Source organism: Conger conger, chromosome 7 (assembly GCF_963514075.1).
Source record: "Conger conger chromosome 7, fConCon1.1, whole genome shotgun sequence".
NCBI lineage: Eukaryota > Metazoa > Chordata > Actinopteri > Anguilliformes > Congridae > Conger > Conger conger.
In genome coordinates, this window is record NC_083766.1 from 4,157,368 (window position 1) to 4,176,314 (window position 18,947).

Below are 18,947 nucleotides of genomic sequence, written 5' to 3' on the forward strand. Positions count from 1 at the left end.
TCTAATCAACAGTATGGATAAGAGCGTCTGCCAAATGCCAATAATGTAATGTAATTGTGGAGTCTATGTTCTCCCCGTGTCTGTATGGAGTCTATGTTCTCCTGTGTCTGTGTGAAGTCTATGTTCTCCCCATGTCTGTGTGGAGTTTGCATGTTCTCCCTGTTCAGTCTGTGTGGGTTTCCTCTGGGTACTCTGGTTTCCTCCCACGGTCCAGAGACCCAGGACTGCAGATGAATATTAGCCTCCCTGGCAAAGTCACATTTCCAGAAATGTTATTAATGTGCGCTGTCCCTGACTCATAAATTATAAATTATTTTCTGCGTTGTTGACAGGGAGATGTCCAACAGGTCTGACTAATGTGCGGACGTCTTCCCTGAAGTCAATTATTGGAGAGGCCTTTTAAAGATCAGTCGGTGTAGTGTAGGTCACTGCTGTTCCCCGTTAAAGGCTACCACTGAACAAATGCATTTGGCCTTTCCCTCCTAATGCGATCCATAGCATTCAGCGCACTCTGTATCCGGGGGTCTGGATTCTCATTCCACCCACATTACTCAGCACAGTCTGGGCGTGGGGGATTCTGCCAGTGCCATCGAACCACCGCGCTGCTGCCAGATATGCTGCAGATACTACGACAAGCGTTTCTCCTCAATTGTTTTTCCATTGAGTTCAACAGGAAAATGAGTCGGGGGAAGCAATTCTTGTAGTATCTGCTGCATATGTGTCTCGCTTGGGCGGCCTGTAGCGTAGTGGTTCAGGTAAAGGACTGGGACACGCAAGGTCGGTGGTTCTAATCCCGGTGTAGCCACAATAAGATCCGCACAGCCCTTGAGCAAGGCCCTTAACCCTGCATTGAGGATTGTCTCCTGCTTAGTCTAATCAACTGTCTGGATAAGAGCATCTGCCAAATGCCAATAATGTAATGTAATAATGTTAAGACAGACAGCCATTTCTGCAGTGATACATAAGCATTTTCCCTACATAATTCTCTGTTACATTTTCAGCCTATTTCAGTCAGGAAAGTCAGGTGTATTGAAGCCCTTTATGCGAGATTGATACTTATTAAACCCCTCGTTGGATGAAGTCAGCAAGCTGACGGAAGCAATGGGGGTTGTGCGTATATGGAAAAGAGACAGAAATGAATATAGGCTTTGTGTGTGTCCGCAACAAAATCACCCATAACGCCAGAAGCTCGGCTCACAAAGGTCTCCTCCTCTGTCTACCCATCAGCCATCACTCTCCGCCCAGTCGCGGTGAAGAACGCGATTACGAAACCGTACACAGACAGCTGAACGAGAAGCCCCGCAAGCGCAGGGCTTCCATAAAGGCAAAGGCTTCTTTCTGAAGATCGATTAAGTGCTACCGTAACGGTGTCTGTGCTAGACCGTGAATCCGAGGCGTGAACGGTGTGGCGGATCTGCCGGCGGTCTGCAGTCTGCTGTGTCCAATTCCAACACGCAGTCAGAGCGGGGCCTCATCTTCAGACGGAGGCTATCGCACATTTCACACCCCGGACGCCGGAAAATGAAAACGCGGGTTCCGGAAAATTCCCGGTTCACCACCGCGTGATTCCCCCGGACTTAGTGTGTGTTTGTGCTCGCGTACGCTTGGCGGCACGGCTGTTTGGAAGCTTCTAGCGTGCGGGCGGGGGGAAGGCTGTCAAAGGCTTCTGGGAGATCCGGGTGGTCAGAACTGGGGGCAAAAAATGTTTCGCTAATTCCTTGAAATTCAAATTCCTTGAGCACCTAATAGTGGGATAACGGGAAATTTCAAAAACAGCCTTTCCCGCAGGGTAAAAATGAGGGCTGATAATTCCTCATTTCTGCGGAAAGGCTTGAGAAATGCTTTGAAAGGGACAGTGAGAGGGACAGAGGGACCGTGCTGATGGGCGCTGTGTGAAGCAGTGTTCCTCCGAACGGCGTGTTAAATCTTCATTAGAGACCGTAATGGACACTCTTACTCTTCCAGATGATCTGGGATAAAATCAGCTTCAGCAAAGACCACAGCTGCCACTGCAGAAAAGCTCTGAACACTTATTCTTAACTCTGAAGCCTTCCCAGTGATGAGGGTTAACTGATTTATTGGTGAATATATGGTTCTATGTGTTTGGTTCTAAATGCTTAACGATGGCAACAGTTTAATTGACACAGATGTGTAATTTAACCTTTATAATTGTATGTGATGCTGTAGTCTCCAGTCCAGTTGTAAGGAGCAGGTATGAGTGGAGAATGCAGCAAGAACCTTTGTTTTGTACTGAAGAGGTCACAGATTTTAATGAAAAGCCACTGATCGATGGTAGGCACCATTTTAGGTGTCAAGCAGCTAATCAACATCAGCCTTTAGCACCACTGTCAAGGGTCTCAAATAGGGGTTAGTATTGTGTAAAATAGTTTGACCCAGCATTGTTATAAGGAATCACAAATACTTATTAGATCCATGGATACTGAAGAATATTCTTATTCATTCTGTCAGCCATTTTGGAAAAAGAAAAAGGTGGTACAGTCAGGAACAAAAATACACACACCATGTCTAATTGCTGCACTTAATTAGAAGTTTTTGCAGAATTTCTTTTCAAATAAAAAATAAATAAATAATAATAATAATAATAAATATCACAAGAACACAAATAATAGTCAATAATAGTCCCTCTCTGTGGCCCATTAGCCTGGGAATTGCCATGACGACTGAAGAATAATAACAGAATGTTCCTGCTTGCTGGGTCAGCCATATTGGAAAAGGCAAAAGGTGGAACACTTTCTGTGACGAATAAAGTCACCGTGCCTGAGAGCTACACTTCAATACCAGCTTTTGTTCAGGGTTTTAACCAAACAGAACAGTAATAGTAATTATCAAGAAGAACAATAATGGCAAGAATCAAGAGCAAGAATATTCCCGCTCTGCGCTGGGAAACAGCGCGGTAGCCAGGCCTGATGTTCAGTCTGTAATTTCGTCTCATCAGGACTCCAGCACTTTGACCTCCGGTGAACAGGCCTTTGTTTGGGCCAGAGGATAACAGAGGCGAGGGTCAGAGATAATTACTTGCTAAATGTGTTCAATTAGAGCCAGCACACCATCACACAAAGGCCTGCATTATAAAAACAGAACTAAAAATACAGAAAGAGAGGGGGAGATTAGTACGCTCTTGCAGTAGATTTTGAAAGTACCGTTTCTCAAAAGATTATAGCAATAGGGTACATTTTAATCTTTTTTATGGATGTTGATTGTAGATATTCATAGTGCATTTCTCCTGTCTATCTGTCTAATTTTATTTTATGGAAAAAAACAATTGTATAACTATGGATATTGCAGTTTGTTATTGAGCTTTTACTGTATGCACCAGTACCCCAAAAAACACTATCATTTTGCTTACCTTATACGCCCTCTACTTGCTGTTATGGAGGAACGCGTGAGACGTTTTAAGGGAGAGGTGGTAGAGCTTGGCGGGGCTGTTATTCTCTGTAATTAATATGCGGCTGACAGATGAGGATGGAAGTTCAAGTCAGGGGAGAGCAGAGTATTTTGACATTTTGAAATGTGACTGGATACGAGTCTAATAAGCCTTCCTTTACGACTGGAAAAACAAACAAAAAATTCCTGTAATGTAAAACGCCGGCTAAAGACATTCACGTTAAATTACAGACAGCATGGATCTATGAACTGACACCAACTAACTTCAGTATCCTTGGCAACCAACACCCCCCCACCCCCCACCCCCCATTTGACCTGCAGTGCTTCTTCAAAAGAACAAGATCTATTTGTTTCCCATAATAGGTATCTTTCGGCCCTATCTAGCTGTACTGTATAGCAAAGCCATTATTGAAAATGAAATTGTTCAACACCAAAAAGCCTTGGGCAATTCCCCTTAGCATGAAACAATTATATTTCTAATACACCGGGAAAACTAAACAGCTTCAGTATGGATAGATTTATAGAACGCTTCGAGACACAAGTGGATGATTGAATTGATTCGTGAATGAGAGAAGGAGAATTAAATTAGCAATTAATCTTCCCTCTGCATGAAAAACATCACAGCACTCAGAAGTGTTCGCAGATATATGATTACAGCCAATAAAAAAGTAAGCCTACTAATTTTCATATTACTACTCGTCGATATAACAATAATAAGCGCATCGCGAGTGCGATCAATTTGTAAAACTGCAGAAATTGAGCCTGAAAATGTGTTCAGCGGCGGCCATGATCCAACGAGCATTCACCTCTTGTTCTCCAGCACACACTGACCCAGAGAGGCCAGGTCTCTGCAGCGCCTCCCGGTGGCTGGAGGGAGCAGGCCTCAGCCACGCGTTCTCAATGTCCGGAGGTGCCATTCCATCTCCTACTCGGTATTGAGCGCCCAAATGTGACCAATAAAATGTTTACGAATAGCCACAGATGCACGTACAAAATGTGCCGTGTTTACGGCCGGTTATTTAACAGATTTTTCGGTTTTAAATTCTAAAGTGTAATTTTTTATTAGCTGTAACATGTTTTACTGAAAGAACAGATGGGCAGAATATAAAATGTTTACGTTTACGTTTCCTTGGCCCTACTGCGCTATTTTAAGCACCGCAGATGCAGCTTGGGATGTTGTTGTCAGTGAGATGCACAAACTGAATTTTCCCGTGAAGTTAAACAACGTCTATTTTGCTTTGTTTTCTAGTCGTCAGGATTGTTGTCGTGTGTTGGCCTGGAGGTCCATGGCTTTCCCATGAACCCATGAAGAACTGAAGCATTAAAACCTTTTTTTTTTTTTTTTACACATTCAAAGACGAGGCAATCTAGCTACTACTGTCCTTGGCTGTTAAGGGGTTAAGCCTAGGGCAAGGGCCCAGACTGCTCCAATGAATACAAACCTCAATAAACGCATGCGTTGTTTAAATAAATAAATAAGCTGATATATAATAAATTCGCCCATATCCCATAAGCTGTGTCGTATGTAAATAACCCCGGATAGAACATCTGGGAGGGAGCGTACATTATGTAAATAATGCAAATTTAGAATCAGATATGACCGCCGTGGAGGAAGTCAGAGGAAGGGGGAGAGTGTAGCCGTCGCTGACCTGCATGGAGGGCATGTTTATGCACTGGGGCGGCTCATTATCCCGCGCTGTCCTGTAAAGTCTCTGTTAATCCCAGCAAGAGCGCCTGAGGAAATTACAACAGGGGGGAATTTGTAAATCACATTTTTAACAAGACAGACCGCAAGCAGTGGCCGTATCGGGAATTAACATCACATTTTATTTAGCAGACTTTTTATTTTATTTTATCCAAAGCGATGTACAAGGAAGTACATGTCAAGGTCATTGGAACACACAGAGCGAACTGTCTTTGGTTGAGACAGTTGGGAGAGTTTGGTATGGTTTTAATACAGGCTCATTTTGATTGGTTGAAAAGGTGTAAGGTAGATCCTGCCGTTGGGGCTGAAAGGGCTCATAGGGAAGTGCTTTGTGTGTGCAGTACATAGCACATAGGCTCTTTCAACTTTAGATGTGCTCTGACGCAGAGTGTGTGGGTGTGTGTGTGTGTGTGTGTGTTTTTGTGTGTGCGTGCGTGCGTGTGTGTGTGCTCATGTGACAGTTCTGACGCAGAGATCGTGTCTTTTTGCCGTGCCGTTGTAGAGACTGTTCTGTGACACATAAATTTCACACAGGGAATTTCACACGTTGTTTCACAAGAGAAACCGTGCGCATGTGTGTGTGTGTGTGCGCGTGTGTGTGTTAAAAAGTTAAAAGGTTGTGTGAAAGTGAACCAGATTTCTCAGATGTTTCTCAGAAAACCGGATTTGCAAAATGAAAATAATTAATAGGGAGCCCATTATCCTGATTCACTGTCTGGTTTCCCCCGGAAGGCAATGCTGTATATACAGGTTTTCCTCAAAGCAAATCTTCCCCTCTGTCACACCCTAACTCTCTCCAGCTGGGAGAAGACAACAGGCAGCAACATGAGAATAAACCAGACAACACCAGTTTATCAACTAACCCCATCCACAGCATTCACACCCAGAAACACACCTGTTAACGATGTTTCTCAGTGCTCCCTTCCAGTAATAGTAGTCGATGATCCAGCTGCCATTTTAACCACAGTGCTGCTGAATTGCAGAACTTGGTTCAAAATAGCATTTGTTTTGGATTAAAATTATTTTCTGTGCTCTGTTGCTCTTGCCTGGTGCATTTTGAGCCTGCAGGGAGGAGCGGATTGGCAGGGTTTACACTTGTATTATTTATAATAATTTGTAATTATAATAATTTGTTATTAAGCTGATGCTTTCATCCAAAAGGACTGAGGGTGGATTAAACTGAGCAGGGGCCAATCCCACCCAGAGCAATGTAGGGTTAGGGACCTTGCTCAAGGGCCCAACAGCTGCACCAATCTTCCAGGTCCCAGTCAAGTCCCCTTTTGGGATCATTTCATTTGTGCCAATACACCATGCAAGTGCAGAAAAGTATTTGAATCCAAAACACATATTTGAACCCAGGTCTGCTTCATTGTCAACGGAGAGGCTGCCTGGCAATACATCCTCAGTTTATTGCTGTAAAAATATTTAAAATCTCTACATATAATATGTAGAATTCAATGTACTGTATTTACACAAGTTAGAAGAACATGTATATGTTGTGAGTAGTAAAATAAATATAGATTCTACTAGGTTATATTTTTTTCAACTCTACATTTAAGCGACACTGGCAGTTTTGTGAAAGGGCCAGAGTTTGGGGTGATTTAAAGAGTTGGACAGATGGTAAACACTGAGATCAATAAAAGGAAATGAGCCTGTCTTCCAGCTCTAGTGGCCGTTCCCTAATCCGTTAAGATTATAATGTGTAATTTACTGAGCCCTGTTTCACAAAGCAGGATTACTGAGTTAGCTGGATAGCTGCACTGAGTAAAACCCACAAAGCAGGATTACTGAGTTAGCTGGATAGCTGCACTGAGTAAAACCCACAAAGCAGGATTACTGAGTTAGCTGGATAACTGCACTGAGTAAAACCCACAAAGCAGGATTACTGAGTTAGCTGGATAACTGCACTGGGTAAAACCCACAGAGCAGGATTACTGAGTTAGCTGGATAACTGCACTGGGTAAAACCCACAGAGCAGGATTACTGAGTTAGCTGGATAACTGCACTGGGTAAAACCCACAGAGCAGGATTACTGAGTTAGCTGGACAACTGCACTGAGTAAAACCCACAGAGCAGGATTACTGAGTTAGCTGGATAACTGCACGGAGTAAAACCCACAAAGCAGGATTACTGAGTTAGCTGGATAACTGCACTGAGTAAAACCCACAGAGCAGGATTACTGAGTTAGCTGGATAACTGCACTGGGTAAAACCCACAGAGCAGGATTACTGAGTTAGCTGGATAACTGCACTGAGTAAAACCCACAGAGCAGGATTACTGAGTTAGCTGGATAACTGCACTGAGTAAAACCCACAGAGCAGGATTACTGAGTTAGCTGGATAACTGCACTGAGTAAAACCCACAGAGCAGGATTACTGAGTTAGCTGGATAACTGCACGGAGTAAAACCCACAAAGCAGGATTACTGAGTTAGCTGGATAACTGCACTGAGTAAAACCCACAGAGCAGGATTACTGAGTTAGCTGGATAACTGCACTGGGTAAAACCCACAGAGCAGGATTACTGAGTTAGCTGGATAACTGCACTGAGTGAAACCCACAAAGCAGGATTACTGAGTTAGCTGGATAACTGCACTGAGTAAAACCCACAAAGCAGGATTACTGAGTTAGCTGGATAACTGCACTGAGTAAAACCCACAGAGCAGGATTACTGAGTTAGCTGGATAACTGCACTGGGTAAAACCCACAGAGCAGGATTACTGAGTTAGCTGGATAACTGCACTGAGTAAAACCCACAGAGCAGGATTACTGAGTTAGCTGGATAACTGCACTGAGTAAAACCCACAGAGCAGGATTACTGAGTTAGCTGGATAACTGCACTGAGTAAAACCCACAGAGCAGGATTACTGAGTTAGCTGGATAACTGCACTGAGTAAAACCCACAGAGCAGGCTTACTGAGTTAGCTGGATAACTGCGCTGAGTAAAACCCACAGAGCAGGATTACTGAGTTAGCTGGATAACTGCACTGAGTAAAACCCACAAAGCAGGATTACTGAGTTAGCTGGATAACTGCGCTGAGTAAAACCTGGAACCTTCATGAACCGGGAACCTGGACTGAAGTAAAACCCGCTGTTTTACTCTGTGCAGTTATCAAACTCCTTCCTGAAACACTCCCCAGTTTACCTAGCCGGCGAACTTTGGAAACTTTTTTTTTGGTGCTGGATCTGCACCAGTTCTGGCCCCCAGTCAGCACTGCCCAGACAGAACTGGCCCAAGGTCACTGGCTATTTGATTTCTTGTTTTGTTTGTTTTTTGTTGTTTTTTGTTTTGTTTTTAAGATGAATGCCGTGCAAGTGTACAGGTCTTTAATATATCAGAATGACTCATCCCACTCACTCAGCCCATAATGTCAACTGATGCACATCCTGAGAAGACGTATGAACCTCGCTGCTCTGACCCAAATAAACAAGCCTGCAGTCTAACAGCACTGTGAGCAACTGCTGTTTGTGCCAGTAAAATGGTCATTCATGGCAAAATGTTTTTCACTAAGTATTTTTGCAGCAAGATTCAAAGTATATAATGACATTTGTGTTTTACAGTTGGGCCTAAAACCCAATAATTGCACTGACTCAACATTTTCCAAAGCACTAACAACAATAATGACAACAACAACAACAACAAAGAAAATGAATAATAATTTCTGCCTCCGCTGGGGAAAATGTGATCTTACCTCGACTGGTGCTACGTTTGAGAAAGCTTTTTCCACAGATTTCCCATTTTTAAACCAAAACAGTCCTGCTCCCTGGTTCGGTATAAAATATGAAAATCCTGAAATGCAACTGCAAAAGATGGCTAGAATGTCAAACACGCACAAAACCATCATATTGGATTTGGACATGTTAATAATAATAATAATTAACAATAATAATAATAATTGCTTGCGTTTTTCTCACCAGCCGGTGACGGGAAGGGGGAAACTGACATGCAGTACCCGAAACGATAATGAACTATTTCAGATTCACACCCTCTTCACTGCGGATATCCATCAACAGCTCTGGCTGCAATAACGGGCAATATGTCTGGATCTCAGAAAGGCTGAAAGATGCTCACCCCATAAATCAAACGCCACGTTAACACCTGGATAAACGCTACAATAGCGTTAAGAGATGCCTTCACAGGTCTTCTCCGGGACTGGCACGTTTGCGTGTGCCTTGACAGGCAGCTCTGTAATATGAGTGAGTTAATGAGAGTGTGTGCGGTGTGTGTGTGTGTGCGGTGTGTGTGCGGTGTGTGTGCGTGTGTGTGTGTGTGTGTGTGTGTGTGAGTGTGTGTGTGTGTGTGTATATGCAGTGTGTGAGTGTGTGTGTATGCGTGTGTGAATGTGAATGTGAATGTGTGAGTGTGTGTGTGTGTGTGTGTGTGTGTGTGAGTGTGTATGCGGTGTGTGAGTGTGTGTGTGTGAGTGTGTATGCGGTGTGTGAGTGTGTGTGTGTGAGTGTGTACGCGGTGTGTGAGTGTGTGTGTGTGTGTGAGTGTGTATGCAGTGTTTGAGTGAGTGTGTGTGTGAGTGTGCGTGTGTGAGTGTGTGTGTATGTGTGTGTGAGTGTGTGTGTGTGTATGCGGTGTGTGAGTGTGTGTGTATGCGTGTGAATGTGAATGTGTGAGTGTGTGTGTGGGTGTGTGTGTGTGTGGGTGTGTGTGAATGTGAATGTGAGTGAGACGGAGACTGGAATGTTAGAAAGTGTCATGCTGGAACAAACGATTCTCCCTCTTCTCTTTTCACAGCTTAACAAGGAAAAATCAATTTAACAGCGAAGGTAGAGCTAACCTATTATTTATTATTTATTTATACCCTGACTTCACCGCCTTGGTGGGTCCTTATTAAATGTAATTATTGAGAGATGGTCCCGCTTCTCAGTACAGACTCACTTTCTTGTTGTGTCTCTGGTGTCGAGGCCTGGAGTCTTTTTCTCGTCAGTGAAACATGCAGGGGTCTGATCTAGCCTGCTTTCGGCTGAAAAAGGGAGGGGTAACTCCTGTCCTGGGCTTGGTGTGTGTGTATGTGTGTGTGTGTGTGTGTGTGTGTGTGTGAGTTTGTGTGTGTCTGCCTATGTCTGAGCCTATTTGGGTATATTGTGGTGGCCCGATCTGGGATCGAGACAGCCTTGATCAAGTTTTTATGTGAAAAGTAGTAAATTGCTTACAGTAATATGTTACTTTAAAAAAAATTAAATACAAAAATGTCTCTGTAAAATAAAATGAATATTTGGAAATCTGTGTGTTCTTTTATACTAACACACACAAAAAAAATAAACAAATATATAATAAAGTCTAGGGTGCCTAAGACTTCTGCACAGTACTGTACATACACATGTAATTTTTCTACATATTTTTTTTATTTTATAAAGAAGCTCAACCAATTCTACTTTGCTGCTGGGGCCTGTTCTGTAGCAACACATTTGCATAACCATTTGAGTAGTTCCCTCAGCCAAACCCTTTTAACCATTCTCTTTTCCTTTGATACAATTAAATCAAAGACAATATGCGCATTCATTTATTTTCCTCTTCCGGAAACGACCGATTGGCAGGGCTCTCCGGCTTCAGAGTCTCGGGCCGTCGAAGGCGAAGGCAGGAATCGATAAGTCATCAGCCCCAGACGCGCAGGAAAAACAAACAGCCGATCATCTGCGGACACGCCGCGGCCCGGTCACACGTGTGCCCATAAACCGAGCCGTGCGCTGACCTGGCTAACTCGCGTGCTTGTCCGCTCCCTTTAGAGAATCGATCGAGGTTCTCCATCGACAGACCCGCTTTAATTTCGACATCGATAATCACGTTCCTTTCTTTCCTCCTGAGATGAAGGGAGGGCACTTTAAAGTTTCACGGCACAATCACACTTGAGCCAGCAACTTTGTGATTAGTTCACTCACTTAGGGCAATGATCCTGAAATACAGTGTGTGACACAGTGTGTAGGCATATGAGTATAGAAATTACTAATAAAAAGAAATAAGTACAAAGCCTTTATTCTGTAGGCTTTAGTATGTTTATGCCTCGTTTTTACATCAAAATAAATCAAATAAAAGCTCCTGTATTCGATCGTTATTACTGAATGGAGCACCATTGATTAATGAATTAGTCCACACCCAATTTTAATGCACAACCATGCATAAAAGTGCCTTGCCATACCTCGCATTAAAATATACATATTAAAAATATACATTTTATTCATTAATATAAATACGCTTTTGGAACGTATACTGTATTTTCTTTCGTTCCTTTTCAATTAAATTAGCACTGCAGTCGTAAATCTTTCCGTTGGCATGATGTCATTAATTTACCCCGAGGCCAACGGTAATGGACCATTCCGGACTGCTTCTCGGAACCTTTAAGTCCCTCTCAGGCTCTTCATTAATGGGCTCGCGATCCACGCTTGTTTGGCGTAATTGTGCTATTCCCGAGCTTTTACCGAGCCCGGCTTTCCGCTAATTACTGTCGTCATCTGTAAATTTCCAAAAGGGTTCGCGCTCAGAAGTGAACGTCGTCTAACACGGGGACGAGCGGGGCTCAGATCCGCTCTCGGTGGGCGGAAACCAGCCGCAAAGGAAACTCCTTTCCCCTTTATTGTCATTAAACATGTTTAATTCCTCAGCTTTCAGGTGTCAAATATTCAATATTAAATGTAATAAAAAGTAGTACTGACCCCACCAAAAAAGCTGTTCTTTTAAAAAGAATTGTATTAATGTATTCGGGAATAACAAATAACAAATCTTCCAAAATCACATGTAGCCTAATAACTTCTAGGGCAGATTCATACTTAGTATCATATCACGCAGTAGAGAATGTAATTATTAGTATTATTATTAGTTTTAATTGGAGAACAGAGTGATTCTAAATCCCATCAGCTGAAAGGGGGGTTACAGCAATCAGGAAACCAATCTTTTAAACAAAATGTTTCGCACAACAACAAAAAACAAGTGCCCTCTGAAGAGTACAGATCTAAGATTGTTTAGCCAAAGGATGTGTTGTAATTTCAGCGCCTGTGATGCTGAAATGCATTTGCCTCAGTCCGTGAGTTACGGATGAAAACCTATTTCACAACAAAGAAGAAATACGGCCGATATCTGGCTTGTCTGAGGGAATATGATAAACAGACCTTTCTATCTGTTATCTGATTTCATTTCTGTGATGGCTTCTTTGGGAATGTAATAGGGTTACTGAATGATGTATGTCCATGCATGCTCCGGAACACTCTCTGTATTCCTCCAGTGTTGTCGAGACAAGCGCGTACTTTAAGAAGGCGCAGACACAATTGAGTTATCAAAAAGTCGAAAGCACAAAGAAAAGAATCTGAAGTAAGGAGCGCATTAATCATGCACACTTTTTTTTTTCTGCCACCCCAAGAGTTTTTTCCACTTCTATCACCAGACAAGCCAGGACTGGCAGAGCTGTTAGAAGAAAACAATTAGCATGTGTATCTCATATTCATTAATTCTCATAATAGCTCATGTTAATCTTTCTTTTGACTTGATGAGAGGATTAATACGTACGTACTGTTTTTTTTTTTTTTTTCTTTGCCCTGCTCTGTTTGATGGTTCGGGGAGCTACACGAAAACAGTCACAGGCTGCCATTCAAAGCCCCCATCTGCGCCTTTGTTGAAGGAATCAGCTACGCGTAAAGATTAACGAGCAGAATAAGGTGTAAAACTGGATCTGGTTGAAAATCAATTAAAAGTTGTTTTATGTTAGCCTGGGGGCTGCTGGGGGGTGTGTGTTATTTGGGGTGGGGGTGGGGGGGGGGGGGTTGCAATAAAAGCCTAACATCTATTTCAGCACAATTATAAGTGATTTACCGTTGACAATCTGACATCTGTTCTGAAAATAACAGTAATGGAACAGGCTTGACAATCTTTACCGCACAGAGTAGCTCCAGTTTGTGGTTTCAGCAAAGCCATTTGCAGCTATGTTGAACCCATGAGAACGAGGCCTATGTTTGTGTTAGTCTACGATGAGATCCAGGTCTATGTTTGAGTTAGTCTACCATGAGATCCAGGTCTATGTTTGAGTTAGTCTACCATGAGAACGAGGCCTATGTTTGAGTTAGTCTACCATGAGATCCAGGCCTATGTTTGAGTTAGTCTACCATGAGATCCAGGCCTATGTTTGAGTTAGTCTACCATGAGATCCAGGTCTATGTTTGAGTTAGTCTACCATGAGATCCAGGTCTATGTTTGAGTTAGTCTACCATGAGATCCAGGCCTATGTTTGAGTTAGTCTACCATGAGATCCAGGTCTATGTTTGAGTTAGTCTACCATGAGATCCAGGCCTATGTTTGAGTTAGTCTACCATGAGATCCAGGCCTATGTTTGAGTTACTCTACAATGTGCAGTGAAGCATGATTTTTTAAAATAAATCGTCAATAGTGTGTACAAAATGTATTTCATGCATAGAAGGCATAATATACTGTATACATGCACGCTCCATGAGTCAGAAAACCATATTTTCTTGATTTTAACTGTACTCCACGATTTTAGTTTTGTAATGAAAATTCACATTTCAGCTTTTATTAGAGAGTATTTGAATACATTTGGGTTTCACCATGTGAAAAGAAGTTAGAAGCTCTTTATTTACTAAGATAGATACACTTTTATATTTCGGCCTACTTGGAACTTTATCTGGTTATAAAAGCTTAACATCGACTGTAAAATCATAAACACAAAAGCACCTAAAAATAAGCATCAGCCATTTCAATGTTCAGGTTTTGCCAAGTGCAATAACTTTCAGAGATATAAAGCATCCTCGTATAATAAAATTGGCAAAGAAATACTGCCTATTGGATAGCAATAATCTGTGTATTGCAGTTCATTTAAATTAAAATAATGGTCTTGGTGCTCCCGCGGTTTTACCGCTGATGAGACGAAAAGGAACCCCGTCAAACTTAACGATGAAATGTTGACCAAATCCGGGCGGCGGAGTGTATGAGCTATATACCCAGATCCTCCCCGAAGTCATTTTACTTCTCCTCTAATATTCTTCTCTATATATTTAGGGGCAGGGCGTGGGCGGTAATGGGGTTGGTTTTTCCCGAAAGGCCCGTTGAGAAATGTTGATGGCGGTTGCTCTGAATCGGAGCATCGTTTCTCTGGCCCGCCGACGGAGAGGCGAACGAATCTCCGTCGATTCGGGGGAGAGGGCTGAGAGTGATGCGGCGTTGGGAAAGGGATGTGCTCTCTGGAGTCGAACCTTGGCCTGGCTCTGCCCATCTGTCTCAGAGCGAGGGAAGAGCCGACGGAGCCAAACGGAGAGAGAGCCTGGGGGCTCATCCCAATCGCTTATTTTCACCTTATTTTCCCTGCTCCTCTTTCTGCGCATAGCTCCACTGGGCGGGAGAGGCTGGAAAGAGATGTTAAGAAGGGGGAATCAAGAAAAGGTGAAGTAGGGGAATCGAGAATGTCCGTGCTCCTATTACATTACATTACATTACATTATTGGCATTTAGCAGACGCTCTTATCCAGAGTGACGTACAGTTGATTAGACCAAGCAGGAGACAATCCCCCCCTGGAGCAATGCAGGGGTAAGGGCCTTGCTCAAGGATCCAACGGCTGTGCGGATTTTATTGTGGCTACACCAGGATTAGAGCCACCGACCTTGCGTGTCCCAGCCCTTTACCTTAACCACTACGCTACAGGCCGCCCTGTTATTATGGACGTGGCAGACGGGGAGCGGTGGATCCCCAGGCTCCTCGCTGTTTGAGGCGAGACGTGGGTGTGATACGCAGGAGGAGCGCCAGGAACACTTCATCTCTCAGCTCGTTAGCAGGCGGGCTTGGGAGGGGGATTATTGTAATTCAGGGCTCATTGGTTTCTTTTCCCCCCCCGCTCTTTTCCGCCATCTTTAAGGACATTCCAAACCCTTTAAATGTTCCTTCGAGGAGCTGGGAGGAGTTAAGAACTCCCAATCTTTCCTTTGAGCAAGAGAGCATCAGCGCATCCTTTATGGAAGTATTTTTTTTCAAAAGGCCTCACATATAAATGATCAAGCTGTGGGTCCACCTCTCCCCATCTGCCTCACATCTGCCTCACATCTGCCTGTCTGTAACTGCCGTGGCTTCCAACTGACGTTTCCAGGAGCATTCCATTTACCTAATTCACATTTTCTCAACTTTATTATTTTTATAATTATTTTTCTTGCCACTTTCCTTCGACCTCTCTTGGTGTGTGGAGCTAGGGGTAGAAAAAGACCGAGAGAAAGAAGCGATTGGAACCAGCCCTTAGTGTCACAGAGGCACGCTGGTGTCGAGCTGAGAGGATAATGTCTCTTCAGCATATTGCGAGCTGTCCCGAGTTGCTTTTGAGACAGCATTTGCAGAAATGCAGTTGTGAGGCTTGGACCTTGCTCTTTTTTAGAAAATCAATTTATATTGAGCCTTAAAAGGATAATTGGTACCATTATGCCATCAGAGTGAAGCAGCAAACACACACAGTTCTTTGTTAATCTGCAGTAGGCCTAATTAAAAATGGATAAACTCTAATATTTTACACCTTATCTGGTTACTTTCCACAAGGCCATGACAGTAAAATGCTGGTGTGATGGTGTTAATTCGCTTTTACCAAACAAAACACATTGAACAGCCTGTCAGAAAGAAATGCGCTAAAGCCAAGAATCCATTTATTTTTTCTATTCTATAATATCATTATTCTGTAAACAAAATCAAGTGTTTTACACATGGTTTTAAATTGCAGCAGTAAATTGTTTTCAAGAAGAAAAAACAAAACAATTTGCATTGGACTGTGAGACAAATGTTGTTTGGATCCAAGCCATAATCTCCGTAAATTATAAATCGATTTTGTGTGTTGCTTGATTTCATCACGGTTTTGATTGTTCGTCGAAGAATATTAGCGCGCTATTTCAAAATGTCATTATGAGGACCTATTACATATGGACGCAATTAATTGAAATCCCTGCACTCTGTGCGCAAAATGCGAAATGAGGCAGTCCGTTCACTTTAAGCTCCAGCAGCAGGTAAGTGCAGATTCAGGCTGAAATTTGTTCTGTGAAAACCAGGCCCATCCCCCACCCGTCACTCAGCTCACCTGTGAAAATGTGGGTTATACCTGCCAGTCCTTAATTAACTCATCAACACTCCCCAAAGTATCACCCAACAGACAAACATCATCAGTCTCTGTCCCTTTTCATCTTCTCGCTAACTGAAACACGGCACCTTTCAACACCGTCAGGGAGAAACGCAGCATTAAATACGGGGCCTTTCAACACCCCGGAGCTTCTCGATGCCGTCAGGGAGAAACTCAGCGTTAAATACGGGGGCCTTTCAACACCCCAGAGCTTCTCGATGCCGTCAGGGAGAAACTCAGCGTTAAATACGGGGGCCTTTCAACACCCCAGAGCTTCTCGATGCCGTCAGGGAGAAAGGCAGCGTTAAATACGGGGCCTTTCAACACCCCGGAGCTTCTCGATGCCGTCAGGGAGAAACTCAGCGTTAAATACGACGCACTTTCAACACCCCAGAGCCTATCGATACCGTCAGGGAGAAACGCAGCGTTAAATACGACGCACGTTCACCACCTCACGTCACGGCCAGTTAGCGGCATTATTCTGCGATGAAGCCCTCATTAGTGTGAGATGAATCTCTCTCTGTCTTCACCACCACTGAGGGTAACAAGGGCCCGAGCTGGCAGGTGGGAGGGTCTTACCTGCCACTCTGATCAATCGATCACTAGGCTCCTCCCCTTCCACACTTTCATAATTAATCATTTATCGTAATTTTTTCATCATAGTTCATCCAAAGCGCCTTACAGTTGATTAGACTAAGCAGAAGACAATCCCCCCAGGAGCAATGTGGGGCCGAGGGCCTTGCTCAAGGGCCCAACGGCTGTGCAAATCACGTGAACCGCCAACCTTCCAGGTCCTAGTCATGTACCTTAGCCACTAGACTACTGGCTGCCCATCTCTTATACCTGTATGTTTGTGCAGGTGTATCTATTGCATTACATTACAGACATTTAGCTGACGTACACAGCTTTTTGCATTTTTTTTTTTACAAAGTACCTTTGTATATTAGCTGGATATATACTGAAGTAATGCAAGTGCCTTACTGAAGGGTACAACAGTATTGTCTCGCCTGTTACCTTGTAACTTTCATGTGACAGTCCCTTTTTATACTACCATCTTATTATACTACTATTTATACTACACTCTGTGGTTTCACTGAAATTTCTCACCACTGTAATATATTAACCAAGGTTACATTAGAAAAATAATCCATCTCCATAACGATAAGAAGATGATAGAATTACAGTGATCTGATGACCTGGTTGCTGCCATCTTAGATAGCAAGATCTCCAGACACTCTCCGTCATTAGCAAACGCCATCCTCCCGATGCCCTTTTCATGTGGGAAAAGGTCAGATCAGATGGTGAGGGATGCCAGTCGCAGAGGAAGACCAGGGTAATTGGTCTGATTGGACAGATTCTGTATGCCGGTGCACAATCATTGGCTTTCGTGAGGTGAACCTCTCTTATAGCAAACACTCAAGGATTATAACTCCCACAATGCACCACTGCTTCAGATTAAAATGCAGCATCTGTGTGTTCTATTTTAGGGTTAGGGTTAGCTCTTTATGCTTTTTATTATTTAGGCCCACATCACATCACCCGTTCATGTCCTCTGTCTGAGGCAGCCTCGATCAGGTCCCACATCACATCACCCGTTCATGTCCTCTGTCTGAGGGAGCCTCGATCAGGTCCCACATCACATCACCCGTTCATGTCCTCTGTCTGAGGGAGCCTTAATCAGGTTCCACATCACATCACCCGTTCATGTCCTCTGTCTGAGGGAGCCTTGATCAGGTCCCACATCACATCACCCGTTCATGTCCTCTGTCTGAGGGAGCCTCGATCAGATCCCACATCACATCACCCGTTCATGTCCTCTGTCTGAGGCAGCCTCGATCAGATCCCACATCACATCACCCGTTCATGTCCTCTGTCTGAGGGAGCCTCGATCAGGTCCCACATCACATCACCCGTTCATGTCCTCTGTCTGAGGGAGCCTCGATCAGGTCCCACATCACATCACCCGTTCATGTCCTCTGTCTGAGGGAGCCTTAATCAGGTCCCACATCACATCACCCGTTCATGTCCTCTGTCTGAGGGAGCCTTGATCAGGTCCCACATCACATCACCCGTTCATGTCCTCTGTCTGAGGCAGCCTTGATCAGGTCCCACATCACATCACCCGTTCATGTCCTCTGTCTGAGGGAGCCTCGATCAGGTCCCACATCACATCACCCGTTCATGTCCTCTGTCTGAGGGAGCCTCGATCAGGTCCCACATCACATCACCCGTTCATGTCCTCTGTCTGAGGGAGCCTTAATCAGGTTCCACATCACATCACCCGTTCATGTCCTCTGTCTGAGGGAGCCTTGATCAGGTCCCACATCACATCACCCGTTCATGTCCTCTGTCTGAGGCAGCCTTGATCAGATCCCACATCACATCACCCGTTCATGTCCTCTGTCTGAGGGAGCCTCGATCAGATCCCACATCACATCACCCGTTCATGTCCTCTGTCTGATGGAGCCTTGATCAGGTCCCACAGCAGCAGCACAGGCAGAAGGCCTGGCGAGGCGTAAACCATTCAGAAACCTGGCGCTGGCGTTAGCTCGCTCGCAGCGGCAGTGCATTAATCACGAGGCTCGATCACCCGCCAACACCGCCCCTCCGCCAGGCGAAGGGGTAAACAGGAAGTGCGCGGGGAAGCTGAGTGATGGAATGTGTAAAGAGAGGGGGGATCATCACGGGGCAGGACAAGGCGGTAAAGAGAGGGGGGGATCATCACGGGGCGTGACAAGGCGGTAA